This window comes from Peromyscus maniculatus, chromosome 21 (assembly GCF_049852395.1).
Source record: "Peromyscus maniculatus bairdii isolate BWxNUB_F1_BW_parent chromosome 21, HU_Pman_BW_mat_3.1, whole genome shotgun sequence".
NCBI classification, from domain to species: Eukaryota; Metazoa; Chordata; class Mammalia; order Rodentia; family Cricetidae; genus Peromyscus; species Peromyscus maniculatus.
The window spans coordinates 15426905-15449644 of record NC_134872.1 but is presented as its reverse complement, the minus strand read 5'-3'; the positions used below and the strand labels follow the sequence as shown (position 1 = coordinate 15449644).

At 37.8% G+C, this 22740-nt stretch overlaps 1 protein-coding gene across 2 annotated transcripts in view; it reads left to right on the top strand.

The window, feature by feature from the left end:
- Nucleotides 1-22740, top strand: part of Pcdh15 (protocadherin related 15) — a 1435956-nt gene that overhangs the window by 352302 nt on the left and 1060914 nt on the right. For both annotated transcript variants that reach the window (XM_042266444.2, XM_076556998.1), the window contains exon 2: nt 12960-13032. The gene's annotated coding sequence lies outside the window, so the exon portion shown is untranslated. The remainder of the gene's footprint in view (nt 1-12959; nt 13033-22740) is intronic.

Here is a 22740-nt window from a genome sequence, read left to right as displayed (position 1 = left end):
TTAAATAATGATGGCAAATGCTGATATCGCTAACTTGTACAGGGAGTAGAGCAGACCTCATTATCTACATGCGTTAAGTCAGTCTAACTTCTAAGGGAATGAAAAAGCTCATTTTAATTAATGGGAACATTTCATCTTTATTCATTAATTTTTAACTTCATTGTATACATTCTTTAAAATGAGTATGACTACAGATGTGACTTTAGATGATATCCATAGTCTAACAACTGTCTTTTAACTCAATCACAAGCATGAAAATGGAAATATCATGCCATAGATTCATATACAATTGCACATCTAGACTCTATATTCTGTCATCTTTAAATCTGCTTACTATAGTGAAATTTGGAAATATTCAATATTACTATAAAAAACTGAGAATATGGCCACACCTGGGAGGAAAGGTCTGTATGACATCTTAAAATTCTACTCTACCTTGTAAAAGGTCAACATGACGATTTTCAGATAATTTCTCATGCAAACCAGAACATGGATTTTTTAAAGAATTTTTCCTCCTTGAAAAAATTTGCTTTGCTTTTAAAACATGTGTTTTATAGTTGTCTAATTATATACTCATTTTAAGGAGATAGAAAAGTAAATTCCCCTCTATAGTAGCATTTTATATCTAATATCTTATCTAAACTTTGGCTCACATTTTAAAATAAAAAGTGCTTATACGTATCTATCACTATTCCTCTTTTTCAGCTCATGTTTAGGCAGTCATATTGGTGAAATTTTACAAATATTTAGGAATATATATGTATATACTTATTCATATACACATGTAATTACATTAATGAAAAAGTGGCCACATATTTGAAAGAGAGCAAGGATGGTTATATGGGAAACTTTTGAGGGGAAAATTGTATATTATTTTCTTAAAAATAAAAGAAATTATTTTTAATTTTTTAAATGTATGTACATTCTCTACAACTATACATAAGGATATATGTTATACATATATGTCTGTATGTATATACATAGTGTCACACATGTGGGGAGAAAGGAAGGGAAATGGTATCTTTCAACTCTTGTTGCAGGATTGATAACTTTTGCTTTTAACCACGGAAAACGTCAAGTGAGACAGACCAAGCAGTCTGTTAATATGCAGATCAGGAAATCCAGATATCGAGATTAATGATTCGCTGTGGTATGATTCCTTTGGGTTTATCTTGGAAACTTCCACACTTCAGTATTAGAAAAAGTGGCAAGAGAACTTCATCAAAGCTGCAGCGAGCCTTAAAGGGAGAAGTGACCCAGAAAATCACATGCTCCAGTGAAATGTTCTTAGTTCGCTTGCACTTAATGTCCATTCACTGAGAGAAATCTCTCTCTTGCACAGAAGTCTGCTTAAGATATACTCTGTCCTAGAGGCCAATGTAAATATATATATTTTTTTCTTATGAATATCAGTCTTATCCAATTATAAATAGTATCATCCATATTAACCAGATGCTGAACGACACTGTATGTAACTCCCCAGTGGTTTTAGTTATAATTGAGTCATAGGGTTGATGATTCAGAAATCTCAACCTGTTAATGTAGAAATTAGTGTTTACGTTTGTGCTGAATAAGAATACCCAGCTAAGGAAATGACTGACATTCTCCTTTTTACGTCTTTCTTGGGTATTCAGATGAGTATTCTTGACTGCGGCTATAAGGGCATAAAAGCAGTCTCTTTGTCTTTTTTGAGATTCTCTTCCCTTACACACTTAAAAGCATGATTAGATTTCTCTCCTTTTATCTGTTTTTTTTTTCCCTCAATAGTTCAATTTGGGATTGGCAGTCCTGACATATTGCTCTGATACAGGGGCTGATAACACAAAGGAAAAACAACGTGAAGCCTGTTACCAGGAACTTTCCTTCTGCATATCCTGTTAAAGGATGCCAAAGTTGAGTTTTGACTCTAGGGGACTCCTTAGGTTGTCTGGGGTCACAGGGCAGTGCAGGTGGGGCTATGGAGAAGTGGGTTCCGGGCTTATCAGACAATAGTTAGGAATTTGACCTCAGTTTTATTGTCCAAAACATCCTGAAATGTTATCATCCATATTTTAAAAGATACCCGGCTAAACCTGAAAGAGAACAGATGAGGAGGTGACCTTTGTCTCTGGCCTTTGAAGGCTGAACTTGAAATCTAGACCTGACTTGAGTGAGAACACCAGGAGCTACTGCAGTCATAGCTTTTAATTTTCTAATCGTGTGTTTCCAAGAGAAACATAAATATCACCTAAAACGACAAGAAAATAATCACAAAGTTAGAAACAAACAAACAAACAAACAAACAGGTATTCAGACACTCAGGCTGTTCCAGTCACGGTGATGCTGAAGTGAATGATAAGCTTGGGGAGCTAGGAAAGCCAGGAGAAGGCTGACTAGGTAGGATTTTATAGAAAGCTGAATCAAAACATGTGCAGGCAGCAAAGCTGATAAAAATCAAGAAAGAGCAGATGGAGGGCTCCACCCATAACCAACACCAGCATGTTGCCACAGGAACACGGTTCCTCTGAACCTGAAATTAAAGCAATATTCACTAATGGCTGACAAGTCATAAACCGAGATAATGTCTGAGACTGTTAACAGAAGAATGGATAAACAAAATGAGCAATCATTGTTTCTCTGGTGTACAGCTACATCCTTCCAGTGAAAGGCCTGTATATGTTTCCATGGAGAAAAAAAAATACCTGGCAGGATGTCTGTCAAAGTTGGCTTATTCAGTGATGCATTGCATTGATCCACAGAGAACATCTCAACTTCATTTCTATTACTGTCAAAAATCACAGGAATATTTAGCTCAATTTTCTAACTGGGTCAACTCTTTTATGAAGAATAATGATAATTACAGTGGCCACATCGAATCTTGGGCTTTACACATTAAATGTTTCATCATCCATCTTATGTTTCATTGGTGGATGATGAATTGTTTTTCTCTAAAATTTTCAGGACTTTGGAAATGTGGACATATCTTAGTATTAAAACTAGGTTGTTATTTAAAAAAAAAAAAACCTAAGCTTTTTCCTATTGTGTTAATGAGCAGGTGGAATCCTAAACTAGTTTGAAGGAGAACTGAGCTGATTGCTAAGTTACTAAAATGAATATTTCTGCAGCTATTTCATGTTCATTAAGAATTCATTGAAAATTTATATACAAATGTTTTATATGATCTTCATTTTGATATATGTGTTCTCCTGAACATTCCTTATATATCAGCTAGTATACAAAAAGGAATTATGTATAATTCCATTTGTTTTCATTTTTATGTCACTGAGATGGGAACTAGAACCTTACCTAATGGGTTTTGTCATCAACCCCACATAAGTTCTTCTGTACCCCTCACCTCTGTGTGTATGTGTAAAGCTGAAAGATGCCTTGCATTACCTTACTCTCATATGCTTACTCTCACAAGCAACAAAGTACTAATCAAGACATTAAATTTCCTATAACCAGAATTTTTCACAGATGTAGAATCAATATTCCATCCCGTTATAACAGTATTTGAACAACTATTCCTATAGATTGTTTTGCCTGTTCTTAAGTTCCATACATACATAAATCCTGTTTATGTATTGTTTTGATTGATATGAAGGTGGTAAGATTTAATAATACATTTAGATCAATGTTCCTTAATTTTATGAATGTTTTAATGGTGAAACTTATTCTCATAATTATATTGAATAAATTTGGCTAATTTCAATTTTGGTTTATCATTAATAAAACTCCTGTGAAGATTTTTGATGTCTATCTCCACTTTCTTCTTCTGTACCTATGCTATCATTTGTAACCATATATATTGAACATTTGTTTAGCTTCAGTAGATAGTTCATTTTTTTAAATATTTGAATCAAGTAATAATTTCTGTCATCAATACATCATGGAATTCAGACATCCTTATAAGACTTATTATTATTGGTGGTCTACAAACATTTCATTTATTTCAATAAAATATCTCAATATCTTTTTAAATCTCATTTTATGCAAATAAGATAATGGGGTATAATTAGTCTAATACATTTTAGTATGGTTTTATTTAAAACTAGAAATCTAAATACTAGATTGTAGCATGTCTGCTAATCTTAAAGCAGAGTTCTGGAGAATGAAAGTTTCATAAACACCATAAAATGGTTTTATTGATTTGACTCATTTTAGTTACAACCACATAAAACTGTGAATTATGTCTCAGTAATAATAAATAATTATAATTTGTGGTATTAAGAGTGTGTGAGTGATAATTAGCGAGAGGAGCTGCAGAGTTTTCTTATTGGATGTATGTTTTGAAGTTTCAGAAATTAATGTCGAGCATAATACATACTAGATGAGTGTTCAACATCTGAGCTGAATCCACAGTCTTTGAGAGATTGGAGAAATACACATATTTTAAGTGTTTTTTTTTCTGTGTATTTTGTCTAAATAGTTAAACTTCCAACATTACATTCCAAGAGCCAAAAGTTCATGGAAATTCCTGTTTTGATATCCAAGGATATTATTGCACAACTCAGGAAAACAGTGAACAGGTTTGAAAAGCATTGACGATAGGAAGGCTATTCGCTATATACTGCTAATTCATTCAAAATCACTCACCCTTCCTGTGCTGGGTCCATGTGCACCTGACCTTCTGTGCTCACAGCAGGACTGTGTACACGCAGCAGGGCAGACTTTTCTAACAGAAAAACTGATTTCACAGGTAATGCTTTGATGGTTAATTTATTATTGACAATGACACAGTGTTATGAATCACAAAGTTTTGTTTGAACTCAGCCTATAGCTACAAAAGAAGTGGAGGGTGATGGGAATATAGCCATGCTCATCTCTTTCCCAGGATTAGGGCCTACACAAGAAGGTTAGAAGCAACTATTGTCTTTCTTAGTTTGTGTTCTGCTTGTGGTAGCAAAATAATATTCACCATAATAATGTATTGATTCCCTACACCAAGTTATATATGTACGTGTTTCATAAGAGTAACGATTGTCTTCTTTATTTTTTTCTTTCTCTAACATAGCAAATATTAGGCTGTGTTTATCATCTGCCCCCATGTAACTCTGGGGACTTGATTGTACTTGAGTATCTCTTAGGAAACAAGGGGTTGGATGTAATTATGGCACAAAAATTCAAGAGGAGGAGGGAGACTGAAATGAGGAGAAAATAAAGAGAATTTTACGTAAGAAAAAGAAGGACAAGTTGGGCGGTGGTGGTGCACGCCTTTAATCCCAGCACTCGGGAGGCAGAACCAGGCAGATCTCTGAGAGTTCGAGGCCAGCTTGGGATACAGATCCAGATCCAGGAGGACAGGCACCAAAACTACACAGAGAAATCTTGTCTTGAAAAACCAAAAAAGAAGGAGGAGGAGGAGGAGGAGGAGGAGGAGGAGGAGGAGGAGGAGGAGGAGGAGGAAGAGGAGGAGGAGGAGGACTACGACGACGACGACAAGCTAAGGCTGTTGAGTGTTTTTTTTTTTAATTATTTTATTTTACAATACTATTCAGTTCTACATAACAGCCACAGATTCCCTTGTTCTCCCCCTTCCTGCCCCCCTCCCCTTCCCGCCAGGTCACCCCTCATTCCCACCTCCTCCAGAGCAAGGCCTCCCCTGAGGACTGAGATCGACCTGATAAACTCTGATTGGGAGGCATCTAGGCAGTGGTACCAGGTCCTGGGCTCATTGTATGAGTTAGCTGTTTGAAACCTGGGACTTATGCAGGGACACTTGGGTCAATCTGGGAGGAGAGGACTCGACCTGCCTGGATGTTGAGTGTTTTTAAAGGGTACAAAGAAAGGCACTGCAAGACAATAGCTTTGACAAACAAATCATACACTACTTCAGAAATGGTCTCACAGTGACTGATATCACTGAATGAAGTTTTTGTTTAGACTGCCTGTGTAAAATAAGGGAACACTGAGAGGCTGCTTAGGCCAATTAACGGGAATAGTTTCCTAACTGTAATACAGATATAGAAATGGTCCGAAAAATGGGGGGGGGGAAGGAGGGGCGGGATTTAAAGTGCACTTGAAGTGGTGATTTCTATCACTTGAACAACATACGTTTGCAGCTCTTAAGCCGTTCTCTTAAAATTTGGCATCAGAAAAGGGAACAGAACAGATGATCAAATAGAAATACTGGTTAAATAAAGTATATTGAGGACTGGAGATCGGACTCCTTGGTGAAATTGGTGCTCTTGCAGAGGACTCACGTTTGATTCCTAGTACACATGTGATTGAGGGGCTCCCAACCACCTGTAACTGCAATTCCAGGGGATCCAATACCTTCTTCTGGCCTCCATGGATTTCCACATACAAATAAGCATGTATGTGTATGCACACACACAGATAAAGTATCTTTTTGAAAGATAAATGTTTTAACCATTAATTCTTTCCATATTACTTTAATACCTGTAGCATAAAGTGTGGAGAATCTGTAAGAAGAAATTAAGACTAAAGAGCTTCCTTAAGCTGACATAAGAAAAAGTGAACGACATAGATGGTCCCTTTTCTGATGTAACCAACTCCACCTATTCCTCAGAAACAATCCTAATTAAATTCATGGGTCTACCACACTGAACTTGTATGGAATTATTCTTTGTTCTGATGGTTACTAGATCTGGAATGAACAGATTTTTTTCATATCCCCAGTAAAAAGCATAACACTGTGGTACCTGGACATCACAGGAAAACTCGGAAGAAAAACTTAGGACCATGTTCCATTTGTAACTTCCCTGGGAAGTGATAGGCACTTTTTATCAAAGCCATCATTTTGCTCACATGGACTGGAGACAGATCTTGGCTTCCCTTTCTCTTAAGTTTATAGAAGTCACATATCTTTTCCTGACTGTCCTCTGTGGTCCTTATCCCGTGTCACTGAGTGATTTCCTCGTGTCATTGAACATAGATTATTCCTGAAAACCTGAAGGGGAATCGTGTCCTCTCCAGTGAACCCAGGGTTTCCTTATGCTGTCTCTACATCACCACCACCCTGCTGTATCTGTTACAACAGTAATAATAACAGGGGCAGCCATAATGTCAATTAACACTCCGATGACCTTCAGGTGATTGACACATGTCAGTTCACTCAATTCTGATGTTTGAGTCTACTTCACACATCTGGATAAGGAAAGAGAGGAGAGGTTAACCAGGCCCAATGACAGATATCCTTCTTTGCTGAGATTTAATTCCAGGTGGAAAAATTTCAGAGTCTGTGTTCTTCAGGATCACGAATGCCACATGAGGAGGGTGTGCATATTATTGTGTGTCTATGCCTGTGTATGCATGCATAAGAGTGTCCATATGACCTTCTGTATATGACTGTATGAGTATTTAATGTGTATGAGTGTATATAGGAAGAGGTGTACATATTCGTGTATTTATGAATGAGTGCTTGTACATATGTGTATGACTATTTGCAAAAGAAGAGAGTTATATATAGTGTATGCATGAGTGTGTGTGTGTGTGTGTGTGTGTGTGTGTGTGTGTGTGTGTGTGTGTGCAGGTATAAAGAGGAGGGTTCATGAAGGGTAGATACAGAAAGGTAGATACATAATAGTAAACTGATACTTTGAAGTCAGACCCTGGAACTGTTAGAAGAGGAGGAACTATTGCTCTTTGGTAATGTATTGTTAGAACCTGAGAGAACTTGGTTTCATGTATTTCTACTTCGAAACATCAAAGAAATTAAAATGGAAATGTCTTTAAAACTTTATTTCAAAATGGAATTAAAATTATAAAGAAAATTAATTGTTAGATTTGCTAAATGAATTGTCTAAATGAATTATATCAGGTTTCACTCATTCACTCATTCATTGAATCCATCAGTCATTTTCTCAACATGACATTGGTATCTCTTTTTCCTTTCATATGGCTTGATTTTTCATCAGTTTTCTCATTTCATGTGCTTCAGGGTTCATCTTTTTTCTTATTTATTTATTTATTTATTTATTTATTTATTTATTTATTTATTATTTATTTATTCAACATCCCGACCACAGTTTCCCCTCTCCCATCTCCTCCCAGCTCCTACCTCCATCTCCCCTCTTCCTTCCCCCCACTCCATCCACACCTACTCAGTTTCCATTCAGAAAATGGCAGGCCTCCTGTAGATATTGACAAAACAGTGAATATCAAGTTGTAGTAAGTCTAAGCACCTCCCCTTGGATTAAAGCCTGGCAAGGTGACCCAGTATGAGGAATAAGGTCCCAAAAGCCAGCAAAAGAGTCAGAGACAGTACAGGAAGACCAAGCTACACAACTGTTACATATATGCAGAGGGCCTAGGCTGGGGTTCATCTTACGGATTGACAACTGACTCAGCTTTGCCACTGACCCCCAATAAAGTCGTACGCCACTCATTGTCATCATAGGTTTCTTTGATGTAATCTCTTCAAGCCAATGTCCTACCTTTAGAGTTACTTTTTCTTAGTTTATCTTTTTTCTCTAGCTGTTACTCTCCTTGCTACAATTTAAGGACAATGACATCAAAGCTGCTTTAATCCCAGTGGCCTGAAACAGGCTGAACAAAATGAATGCCACATGTGTGTTAGAGAAAAATAATTCAAACATTTTCCACAGGGCATCTGGGAGGTATAACTGGAAGTATAATAATAATATAATAAAAACTCTACCTTCTACAGTTAAAGGTAGAGTGAGAAAGAAAGCACAAGATGCCCAAGTTTCCATGATAGAATCTTATTTATACACAGAGATTATTGTATATTTTAGGAACCAGACAATTAATATGTTAACTTTAATTAATCCAAATTAAATAAAATTTATTTTACAACAATTTTACCATGAGGAACAAACAAACAAATTTTGTTTCTATTATTTTATGGTCCTTGTGATGTAGACTCAGATGGCTGGTCCAGTTCATCAGTCACCTCTACCCTGAGCGATGGGTAGATATCTATCCTTGTTCTTAATTATACACTTTAATTTTACTGATGTACACATGGGAACCAATATATGAGTTTTTCATGCCAAAGGCATGGAATTCAATCTCTTTAGGCACAGTGTCCAGGACCTGATCCTTCTCCTTTTCACAACTCATGTAACCAGAGCTAAACCATGCTATTTCAGGGTTATCAACTTTGTTGCACATCTTCCTGGCTTTTGATGTTTGCCAGTTCTGATTTCATCTGTCTTCATACTTCATTTGATGGCTTCATCTTTTGTCAACTTTCTATCAGAATTCTTAGTGTTCTTGGAAACCATCTTCTGGAGTCTTCCTGACCCTGTCCTTCCCCAAATCTCTTCAGCATTCTAGAATGTTCTTTTGATGTTCTGCATAATCTGCAGTTGCACCTGAACAAGACCCTAACCTCCCAAGTTAGCAAACTCTCTGGGGGGAATTTATTAACCATTCCTTGAATATTGTAGACAGGCTAGCTCACCTTTAGGTTTCTGAAGAATTTGGCAGTATTTAATTTAATAGAAAGTATTTTTCCATGTAAATTCTAAACTAAGACAAAAATAATAAAAGTAAGCAATTCTATTTTTTTATTGGAAGGGGCTTTACTACTAGGGATCAAGCAAGCCCAAGGCTCACAGCCAGCCAGGAAAGCAGTCTGCTGCTGAACCATGTGTGTAGTCCCAGTATCATTTCAAAATGAATTCACATCATGACACAGAATAATAGTTCCACAAGATTTCATTACAGGAAGCGAGACTACAGTGGTAGTTCTGTGACAAGAGTCTTCTGTTTTCTGTAAAATTGAGTATCTTTGTGGTCAGGACAGATTGGCAAAATATCCTATCTGTAGGAAATAAGAACATTTTAAATATAGAAATTCATGTTGGGACCCTCGAACTCCACTTTCCATGAAAGCCAATTTCACATGAATTCAATATATTGTTTTATTTTGATATGACATCCAGAGAAGTGAGTATCAGTTATCTATGCTAAGGGAGAAAATTTCAATTTAAGGGAGGAATTATAAAAACTAAAACAAGCTGTGCTTTACTACATGGAAATTTAACTTCTACAGTAAGACACTTCTACACTACCAATTCAAGTAGTCAAGTATGACAGAGTTCATGTCCATATGATATAGTTTTTAAAAATGATATAAAATAGATATAAAGTAATTGATAAATTGTCAAAATTGGCAATTTAAATATTAAATTCCCAAGTCAGCTGCCATTGTGATGGTTAGATTTTTTTGTTTGTCCTTTTTAAAGATTTACTTGTTTTTATTTTATATGTAAGTGTTTTGCCTGCATGCATATGTGTGCACCACAAATTTCCCATGCCCAGAGGTCAAAAGATAGCCTTCATATTCTCTGGAGCTACATTTAGGAGTGGTTGTCAGTGCTGAAACCAAACCCTCATCCTCTGCAAGAACAGCCAGTGCTCTTAATTGCTGAGCCATCTCTGCAATCCCAGTGATGGCCAGTTTTGATTGTCATTTTGACATAGTCAAAACTTGCTTGGGAAGAGCATCTCTTGGGAAGAGCAGGATTGTCTGTGTCAGGTTGGCCTGTGTACATGTATGTGGAAGGACTTTCTTAATAACTGGGTTCCTTGAGATGGGAATAACTATTATGAATGTGAGTAGCACTATTCCCTGGTCTTGGAGGAGTCGTCAGTGAGTCAGAAGAGAAGGGGGCTGAGTAATAAGTGTGGGTGTATGCATTCTCATTCTCTGTTCTCTCGAATATGGCATTGTGAGCTCTTGGCTGTAGAAGTAACATGACCATCTGCTTCAAGTCACTGCCTTGACTTCTACACAATGAAGGAATGCAACCTAGAACTACATACCAAATAAACCCTTTTCCCCTAACAGTTGGTTTCATCAGCGCATTCTGTCACAGCAACATTAAAAAAAAAAAAAAAAAAAAAAAAAAAACTAGGACAAATCAAGTCATATTATATGAATATTCACCTATCAAACTAACCATGACTTCCTATGAAATTAAATCAGGATAGGATGCAAGGACATTGGACGACCACATAGACACACTTCCCACTCATGCAACCTTGTTGACATTGACAGTAGACTTGATTCTTATTTTTTTTCCTTCTATAGTTTAAGATTTCTCTAATTCTTTCTTGGGTTTTAACAGTATTGATACAGATCCCATGTGTGTCAGAAAATTAAAGAAGAACTTAACAGATATCCAGGACTCTTTGTGTTCTCTTGTTACCGAGTAGAAATTCTACAGCTAAATAATCTTGCAAAAAAAAAAGAAAGAAAGAAAAGAAAAGGAAAGGAAAGCTAAGGATATACATGGCACTAGTCAACTACAAAGCAATGGATATTTCTTTGTGGAGGACACTTTGTCATGTAAAAGGAACTGCTGGTGACTATGATTTGGCTGATTTTACTTAAATTTGCATAAAGCAAGTCTTTTGTTGACCTATGTATCCAAAAGGTTTGAAAATGTACAAATCTATTGTCATCTCTCAAAAAAACAAAAAACAATGTGACATTGAATAAGGATTTTCTCAGCAGAGATAACATAAAATAATTACCTATTTAATAGACGCATATATTTAATTCCTGCATGTTTTTAACATGCACAGGCCTGCCTCTCCCTATTGCACCTCTCATTTTTTTATATTCTAACAATACCATAAATATTATGTAAGACAAAATTTCAAAGTGGCACAGTGTGTGAGCTCTCTCAGCAGGAAGAGGTAATGACTAGCTGTGTGCTCTTGAAGTAGACAGAAAATGATTCCATGAGCTTTTGTCACATTCTGAGTAGCAGAAGGCCTTTGAGACTCCAAACAAGCCTCATTATGATTTAGCACCCAGGGACTCTGGAGTGGCCATTTACTATGCATAGTACTATGCAAAGTGGTCACTTCACTCTCAGGAATGTCTGGAATTAATCCTTCCAGTCACAAAACTGCTCTCTTAGTAGCTGCTTGTAAATTTTTGTGCCTTAGCTTGTACTAAGTACACTGCTTAAAACTCAAAAATAAATAAATAAATAAACAAGCAATCAAAAAAAACCCCGCATACCTTCATTTGGACATGCTCTCATCTTGAAAGAACATCCTGTCATGGTTCTCGTGGGATAAGCACTTGTGTTTAGCGAAGGATGCTGGTAAGTACTTATAACAGCTAGGAATTAACTTTTTTTACATATACACCCTGAAAACTCATGTGCTGAAGACAAAATACAGGTTTTTCCATCTACTGCTGTGCTGATTTCTGGTATTTAAATAAGATATATGATTAGTTCAGATAGGTTCCACAACTTTGAGAAGATCCTATCCCAATAATAATCATCATAATAATAATAATGACAACAATAACTAAAGTGCCTTAACTGAGCAATTCACAGTAGCAAACCTTTTGGTTTCTCCTTCCCCAAACAATCTATTGAAAAAATGTCAATGTGATAGTAATGGCATACGATAAAAATTTCAGATAGAGGACTACCCTTTTCACGAATTCAGATTCCTGTCTCAGCACTGCTACAGTGGCTTATAGCTATAACTCTATCTCCAGTAGATCTGACTCTTTCTTCTAGCAGTATATTCACATGCACATGCCCACCTTTACACATATATACACACACCCCACACCATTAAAACTAAAAATAATTAGACTCAAAAATATCTTTTATTTTACGTTTTTGGTGGTACTGAGAGTAAAACCAGAGTCCTGCACATGCTAGGCAAGCACTTGCCATTAATGGGCCTCAACCTCTGCCTCAGTGGTAAAGTTCATGGTGTTTAATTACAGACTCTTGTCTTAACAAGGTTTTCAGTGCAAAGTAAATTTTCATTTTCTAAGTACATACCCTAGTACCTGGGTGAAAGCCCAAATGCCCTGGGCCAAGTTTCCAATAAATGGATTGACAGTTTCTCTATTCAAACTTTTCACTTAGGATGGTAAGATTTGTGCTTTATCTTCTGTAACATTCTCTCAAGCATAAATGTAACATGGAAGTAAACAAGTAACTCTCTTATTCTGTACTTTGCAAGTTTGTTTTTAACCTGCCTCTGACCAGTCACTTTCTCTTTAGGATTATGGAAGCATCCTTCATTACCAAAGGCTGACGTCATGGGTCAGTGAGGGCAGAGAGACAACACAGCAAGGTGAGTAGCGGTACTGTTCCATAGAGTTGTAACCTTCATGTACTTTTTCTCCCCCTTAGGGAAAAACAAAACAAAACAACAACAGTACTTGGACTTGGACTGGTATTTCCCATTAAATTTATTCACCATGCCTAGAATTTAATTAGTGAGGACTGTTCAAAAATCTTTAAGTAGATTTATTTTAACTGACGCATCTAAGCCAGAAAGAGGAAAAAGGAACTGATCGGGTGGTTTACAAAACTCTTTCCTTATCAGGGCTTTCTTCTATAGTACATTCAGAATAAGCAAGCCTTCGACTCTGTTTACACTTATTATTCCCCGTTGATTAGCTCATTCTCTTTGAGAACACCCCAGTGGTAACGTATCAGAAGCCTTGCATCCAACACACAGTGTCAAAGAACTGTCAGATCCACTGTTCCTATTGAACCTGGTGGTTCGCAAAACTACAACTAAGTGTTACAGACACAACTTGGATTTTTCTGGATGAAAATCAATGTGCTGTTATGTGTTTCTGAAGTGAGTTTCATGCTTCAGTTGAAGAAATAGCTTTAGAACTTCAGAATCATAAAATGAGAATGAAGATGAGATTTGGCTGGTCATAGCATCAGTGAGAGGGAAGAGGAACAGCCTACTTGTCTCTCACTGATTTAAATCAATGGAAATAAAATCAGATAAAACCTTACCGAAATGGGTGAAGAAATTGAATCGTTTCAACAAAACCACGGTAGTCTTGAGTAAAATTCATAATCAAATAATTCACTTAAGGTTGGAACATAGTACTTCAGAAAATAGAACATACAAAGAAATAATTATAATTTGCAATATATGAAACACACACAGATCACTTTACACAGGTGACATCTTCTCTGCTGCCTGCTTTTGTTTAAAGTAGCATGCGACTTCAGGATGAGTACACCATCAATTGTCTTCCAGTGTATTTGCAGCAGCTACCATATTATCATGAGCTAGCAGGCACTATGTAAACACCTGTGCTCAGGGTCGGAGATGAAGGCTCTGCCATTAAGAGAACATAATGTTCTTGCAGAGGACTCAAGTTCTGTTCCCACCTACCTCAGGCAGCTCACAATTACCTGTCACTCCACCTCCATGGGAACTGATGTCCTTTCTTGGCTTCAGTGGGTATTGTACTCATGTCGTGTTCACATACAGACACACACACACACACACACACACACACACACACATATATACATATAAAATTAAGAAGAAAATATTTCATTAAAGTATGTTTTATGAAAATAAATATTAAAATATTTTTCAGTTTTATATTTTTCATTTAGCTGTGAATGCATCCTAAAAAGCTTTTTCTTTGTTTTTTTGTTCTATATGGCTCAAGTAGAATAGGCATGATTTTTCTGGAGGTATATACTGTGTTACATGCTGAGTAAAGAAATCATGGGAGGGATTTTCTCATGTCCTTGTCACAGAATATTTTTGATGTTTAAGGTTACACAAATCTTGGTTCACTGGGGTTACTCTTCATTGTACTAACAATCATTACCTTTCTTCATTCTTTGTAATGCCTACAAATACAATTTGTCATTTTACAATAAGAAAATCTAAATTTGGCTTAAATTATCAAATTAATATTAAAACATGTGTTGCCTATTGTACAAATAAAGCCACCAAATCATGAGAATGCTCTTTCATAGGGGGACTGATAAAATTTTGAAGATAAAGATTTGAAATAACTCATCTAGCATTCATAAATTCAATTTTAAAGATCTATGTCACTTCCAGAATATTGACTGCCCTTATTTGAATATTGAATTCAGGTAAATGAAGCTTGGAGTTCCAACTATAACTTCTGTTCCTTGGGGAAGAATATTTAAGTTCCCAGACAGTAATATATTTCAGATTGGTTTTCCATCCAAAGGATCACAAAAAAATACAGCTAAATGGAAAACATACTGAAAAGGAACAAATCTGGTGCCTAAAAATTACTACTGCTTAGAGTTCACAGTAAATTCTTAATAAGTTTTCTCAGTCTACTCAAATTAGAAGATGTAATGGATACATTATCATTTTTAAGAAGTATTGTTGAGTTATAAGACCCTATGTTTGCATGTGTGGGAATGTAGCTGGCTGACTGGGTAGAGATGCAGATGAACATGGGCTAGAGGATGAACCAGTAAGTAAGTGCTTGTTGCTCATACAGACAGAGTTATGTTTCCAGCATGCACATAGCAAGGACTCACGACCACCTGTAACTCCAGCTCCAGGGACCCGGCAACCTCCTCTGGCTTCTAAGAACACTGAACTCATGTACACACAGACACACATACAGACACACACAGACACACAGACACACATACAGAGCAAGTGAGCGAGCAAGCAAGCGAGAGACAGAGACAGAGAGATCTACATATAATTAAAAATAAAATCATAGAAAAAGGAACCAGAGAGGCAGACACACCTTCTCACCTGAGCAGCCTTCACCTAACCACTTCACCCATGAGGGTTTATGATCCTCTAAATTTCTGTGTAAAAACTGCTGAAAGCCAGGAGGTGGTAGCAAATGTCTTCAATCCCAGCACATGGGAGGCAGAGCCAGGTGGATCTCTGTGAGTTCCAGGCCAGCCTGGTCTACAGAGCACGATCCAGGACAGGCACCAAAACAGGCACCAAAACTACACAAGAAACCCTGTCTGAAAAAAAAGAACAAACAACAACAACAAAAAAAAAAAACAAAACTAAGACAAAACTGCTGAAAAATGATGCTTATCACCCTTTGTATGTGTCCTTTCACTCTGCATTTGTGGTATGCGTGTGTTGGGCACAGTCTAAAAAAAGGCAAGGCCATTAGGTGAATATTTATTAGACATAAGAAATGTCATAAATATAAAATGTGTGATAGCTTCCCCTTGGCGAGATATTTTGGGATATTTTTTTTCTTGACCTTAATGTAAAGAAAGTCTTTCCTTGAGCAGTTGTTGTATTTCTAGGCACCATTAAGTGGCTAATTAGGAAGACACAGTTAAGGAGAGAGAGGTCAGTAACAGTACACAAACCTCTCTGATAAATGCTTCAATTACTTAACCTTCCTAAGATTTCCCTTTCCTTTACAGATATTATATTAGTTAACTATTTAAATCATAGCAGATTACATCTCTTATTTAACACTTTAAAATCACCTTATAATCACCATGATAAAGATAGGTAACTGGTGATTTATTTAAAACAATTTACAGAATATTGTCAAACAACCATAGAGAGCTTTACATGAGGAGGTGGAAGGATGTCTTGGCACAGCCATACTGTGAGCTGCAGGCCCGGGAGTTCTCAGATACTTTCTACTGTATAAGCTTGAGTTGTGTCAGCCTGTGAGAGATGGAGATGTAAGGGGCTCTGACACCAAGGCCACTGTCAGCATCAGCTTCTTCCCATCCTGCTTCCTGTTGATAATGAAGACACTCCCTCTGGGGTTAAACAAGCCACATGATTTGTAAACCTGCGTCACTGAGCCTCTACAAATGAGTATGGCTGTGTGCTGTGGATATCACTCTGTATAAATAAAATGCTGACTGGCCAGTAGCCAAGCAGGAAGTATAGGTGGGACAAGCAGAGAAGAGAATTCTGGAAAGTGGAAGGCTGAGGCAAGGAGACGCTGCCAGCCGCTGCCATGAGTACCAACATGTAAGATACTGGTAAGCCACAAGCCATGTGGCAAGGTATAGATTTGTAGAAATGGGTTAATTTAAGATATAAGAACAGCTAGCTAGATGCCCGAGCCATTAGGCCAAACAGTTTAAATACTTTACCAAAGTAGCCATGGGCTATAATTGAGCTGTGTGCAATATTTTCCATGCCTGTGAATGGTATGCAGAGGGAACTCCAGATGTATCTATAATGAAAAAATATCATTCTTTATTCATATGAGAAAACTTTCTACCACTTAACAGGATACTCATGCTTATAGCTATGCTAACATTCTGGGGTATGATATACCTACAAAGAAAGAATAGTGCTGGGAATCAATCTCTGCAGAAAAATCAATTCTGTACCTTGGTGACTGTGGCCTTCAAATCATCCTCATTCCTGTGTTGAGGAGAACACCTCACAGACAGATCCCAGCCCCAGGGAGCTGCAGGGTCTACCAGGAGCCATGGCAGTGAATTTTCAAGGGAGGCAGAGGAGCTTACAATAAAGCCTGTGTTATTAAAACCGTGAGTGTGTGTGTGTGTGAGTGTGTGTGAGTGTGTGTGAGTGTGTGTGTGTGTGTGTGTGTGTGTGTGTGTGTGTGTGTGTGTGTGTGTGTGAATGGTGATCTTTCTAAGGGCATTAAAAGGAAAACGATTTTGGTGTAGGAATAAGGCAAGGATTCATAAAGGGTATTGTTTCAGGTTAATTTGGAAAAAAAAATGGCTGGCAAGGTGGCTCAGCAGTTAAAGGGGTTTGCCACCAAGCCGGACATCCAGAGTCAGATCCACAGAACCCAAGTATTAAAAGACAGAACCAGCTATTGTAAATTTTCCTCTGATGTCAGAATGCACGCTATGGCAGACCCCACTCCCCCAATCATAGTAAATCATTTTTAATTGAAAACTTTTGCTAGACTTCAGCAGACTGTGCCACCACAGAGAGGACTCTGGGAAGGCCTCTCTACACAGATGATCATTTTGAAGAGGGTCTTCTCTGACAGCCAGTAGTCACTAAACAGGGGACCATGAAATGACAAGTCTGTGTCAGCAAGGCACCTGAAAGGAAGGCCAGGTTTTGGAGAATGCCAGCAGGGTGCTCTCCAGGTAATATGCAAGGAAGGGAGCAATGAGGTGCACGGTCACAGTGTCTACTTATGTCACTCATAGTGTATATTTAGGGGGCTACATACTACAGGCATTTTGAATGTTCAGGGAACATACATTCTTGCTTGGATATCTCAGTCCTGAAGGATTGTCATGCTGTAGACTGCAATGTCCTGAAGCCTCTGCTCACTAGGAAGATTGATAGAGAATCCATGGGTGGTATGGTGTTCAACAGTGTCAACCTGTCCTGCTGCCTTCACTGACTGTTGGGGTTCAGGTTGTTGCTGCCTTCCCAGCCATGTGCCAGTTTTAACCCCAGAAAAGGAAAGGTCTGCTCCAAGGTTGCAGCCCTTTTCCCTTTGGTAGAGGCGAATGTCCCAGAGGCAGCAACATGTCTTTCCACTTGTGTTTTATGGTCCAGAAATGGATCCCATGAGCATGTCTTCATGGGAAGGGAAAGCAATCTTCGACTTTATTCTTCATGTTGAAACAGGGAAGGGAAATGATACTTATAGACTCCTGCAGGGATCTTGAAGTATTTTATGAGACTTTTCAGAAGTGCAAAAGATGGTTTTAGCCAGTCTGTATCATATCCATTCCACAGACTGATAAATACAATATGATAAATTTATGGAGAGAGAGAAAAAATCAATTGTCTTTTGAGAGAAGGAAAGCGAAGGTGTGTCAGATCTAAATGACACCAGACGATCCTGTCAGAGAGGGATGTTATAAAATATTCAATAGCATCTCCATTTGAAACTGTATTCGCATCTTTTTAGATTTAATACTTATTTATGAGTGGCGCATTATAACTGCAAAATGGAATAAGACTTCAGAGGGATTTGCCATCAAAAGATCTCAAATATAATCCCAAATCCACCATTTACGGGCTATTTGGCTCTATTAAAGTCATTTAGCCACACAGGACTCCTGGCTCTTTCATCACTTCAAAAATGAGAATAATAATAGTTGTCCTTCACACTGTGTAGTTCTGTTACAAGGCCCAAATGAGGTGGTGTTTTTACAATTCCCTCATCAACAACAAAACATGAGAGGCTTTCTTCTCCCACCCATCCAACCTGTTCTCCTTTTCTTTTGTATGATATACACACGCCTGTGTGTATAATTCCACATCCAAATCACCCTTCCCAGCCCTTGAGAAAATGGGCCAAAGTCTAGAGAAATAACCGAGGTATCTGACAGTTTCCATTACACAGCTTGTATTTTCCCAGCCTCCACTAAACTCAGCCACAATGTCAGGTGCTATGTTGTTAATGATTCCATACATTTCTCACTTCCTAGGCTTTCATCTCTGACCGCCGACACTCAGAAAGCCCATCAGATGTAATTGGCTGTTGTTTAGTTTATGTGAACAATGAGGTTTATGTATCAAAAAGAGACAACCTGGCCTTACAAAGCACTTCTGTCATGGAAGGTGGTCACTGGGTGCTCTGTCTTGGGGGGGGGTCACTAAAAGTGAGAAGAAAATCCCCTCTTAGGAGGAGTGCTGGAGATATTTGAAATGTAGAATATTGCTGATATCCTGCACCGCCCTCCATCTGGCACTTAAATATTATATCTGTTTGTACTCACATTTCAAGTGATGCTCAAATTAGTAATCACAGATTATATCACAAGGCCAAATATGGCACTTACCACCACTAATTAAGTATTGCAATTCTATAAATTATAAAATGTATACTTCCAAAGAAATATATAATGTATATGTATTGTGTATTAATTTAAATATGAATTATTATGAATCAAGTATAAAATAGACTAATAGCAATTTAAATATCATGTGTTATATACTTAGCTAACTTGTTACACATTTAATCATTTTCACATATGTCTGAGATGCCTTAAAGTGATAATAAAATGTAACTCGGGTTGGCATAAATGTTAAGGTAAATTAATTTGCTTCAAGGTCAGAATGTCTAGAATTCTGCTTCAAACTTCATGCAAGGATTGGCCAAGGACTCAGTGATGTTCCTTTAAGACCATCCTCACCATCATTGGAAGGCGTGTTTGCTCTCAGTGTTAAATGTTCTTTGCAAAGTCAAATACATAGACCACCAATTTCTGCTGACACCTTTAACCTTGAAACAGCCCATTACAGCAGCTGTGCTACCTTATTTACCTAAACAACGATGTATATCCCACATCTGGAAGATACTCACTGTCAGCCTGGTTCCAGTGGCCACCAAGCCCAGGCTGCAGATGTTTGAAACAGAGAAAGTTGCTATCCTGTCAGAAAATGAAGTTCATCACACCCCTGAAGGGAGCCCCATTATGCCTACATAGAGATATCTGGATTCTAACCCACAACACAAACAAACAAAAAATACAGTGATCTTTCTCTGAGCACGCAAAATAATTTTGCTTTGTGGAATAGAGTCACCTAATATGACTACTTGGAGGGATCAAATAAGCCGGAAAGCAGCCAGAAGGAAAGGAGGCCCCTGATGGCTTCAGCCTCTAAAGATTTCATTCATCAAACCCTGTCACACCCTCCAGGGTTTTCCCAGGTCATTCACTAACTTGTATTGGTGACTGGCACTAATTCTCCTCAGGGTAGATATTTTCTTAATGTATCCCAGGAGTCTGGGCAGCAACGGTTCTCAGAGTTCACTGCCATTATTCCTACTTATTTCCCAGGTGGAGATGATTTGGCTGTGTCCATGAAATGTACTTTGGACCCTTGGATGTTCATTACTATACATATGCAGTCATTGCCACAACTTCCAAGAAGCAAGTGCTCCTCTGGGTTTCCTGGGTTCATTTGTTAGGGCTCGTCCACCCCCACACTGGCTCTTTGATGTGATGATTCAGCTTTCCATCTGGCATGAGTAACAGCTCTGTCAGATGGATGGACCTTAGTGGAAGGTATGTGTGTGTATATATATATATATATATATATATATATATATATATATATATATATATATATATTCTGGACCATTGTTAAAAATCAATAATATATAATTTTTGCTTTGAAGTATTTATAGCAGCTAGACTTTTACAAAGCACCTTAGGACTTGTGACTGTTCACTGGCATAGTCAGGATCCTGTGGCATCAGACATGCCTCAGCCTTGGCCCTTTGATGGACATTTCCCTCACCCTTGGGAAACTCTACATGGAGAAATTTTTACAGCAGAAATCTCAAAGTGGTTACCAAAGTTGGTCATACACAATTTCCAAGTATGTTTTTTTTTACCCCTAAATCTAAATTAGATGTTCTGCAGGATGACACATTTATTCCTAAACACACACACACAAATAATAATTCTTACCTTGTATTTTCATATTGTTTTTCTTGAAAGTTTAGAGCCAAAGTATAATCACACTTAGAAGGGTATGCAAAAAAATAGATTTGGGGGTTTAATTTTATATATTTTCCTCCTTTTTTCCTTAATTATTGTCATTGTGACACTTTTATTAATAACAAAAGAGAATGAAGAACAGAAAAAGCTCTGATACACAGAAAGAATAAAAAGTAAACATACATTATACTTAGAATGGTAATTTAAAAAGTAGCTACTATTGTTATTTAGACACACTTTCTCTAGCATTGAATATATACTTCATCTTACCATGTGTCATGTTGAATCATGTGACTGTGAATCCCCCCCACAAATTATCTTGTGATAGCACAGCCTGTGCGTTTCTATATTTAATACATCTCCATGTTGACAGACAGCTAATCCTCTCCCTTTTGATAAGAGCATGCATGCCCCATTTTGTTGTTGTAAGATCTAAGGAGAATCAACGGTTTTCAAAGAGAGGTTTTCACTAGCCCTGACTCTAAGCATGTCAGTGGGTGAACTCACTTGTCTAGTCTGAGAACAATTGCTTTAATGAGTCCCGTGGGTGCAGAAGGGGAAGTGGCTTGTCCTTGATATTTCATATTGATTTAATATATTGGCTTAAAAGGAATTGGTCGGAGGAAGAATGTTAACAATGAATCCCCCAAAAAAACCTTAAATGTGTTTACTCATATTGTGGATTCTATGAAATGAAAAATTTATTTTCAATACCTATGTCCAAGTACTCAGAATCTAGCTCGGAGTGGCCTTTGGCACATTATAAGGGAGTCCTCCATACTGTCTGCTTCCCAGACCAAGACACAGTGTGACTCTACATGTCCCCTTTTCTTCCATGTCCCTAGTAAGCAAAGGAGTTGGTCCCAGTTGGGTCCCTTTGAGTTAACTTCTAAGCATGCTGAACTTCTACAGTCCAAACTCCAAACAAAAACACCCCAACATTTAATTCTCTTTATTGAAGAGTATGTTCCTAGTATTTTCTGATGATATTGGTTATTTTTTACTCCTTTTAAAAGCATAGTTTATTCTTTATGATGTTGTAGATGCAGTGAACCAGGGAGATCGTTTCTTTCTCTGTGCAGGTTCTTGATTTCATCCAGATGAGTTTATAGACAAACACAGCAGGCAACCCAGCAAAAGTTTGATTTAGTTGAAGAAGCAAAGTCATCCTAAGAAGCCAGAGCACTCATGCTGAGAATAGCACCTTCCCATCACCCTGGTGATGCTGGGGAAAGTTGGGCTCACAAATGATGTCGCTCTGGGAAATAGAGTGTACTCTCTTCCCAGGGGTGCTGGGAAAGGCTAGAGTAACAGTCGGTGTAAAGCTTGGAAAAGTTACAGAGCCCTGGTTCCTGGGATCCTGGGAAATCCTGTCATTGATTTTTGTGGGCTCACAGATGATAATATGATGGCTAGGTTAGTGGGGATTCTTTCCTTAGTTCCAACTTTTATGATAACTCACCTAAGCAGTTACAGGACCAAGCCTAGGGTGCATGCCTGTGATGGCATCAGCTGTGGCACTTGGGATGAGCTTCCTTTCCTGTGTCACTCTTACCGCTCCCCATCTGAGCAATGACAGGTGCCTAGCATTGGTAGTGGCTTTAGGGAACTATATGTG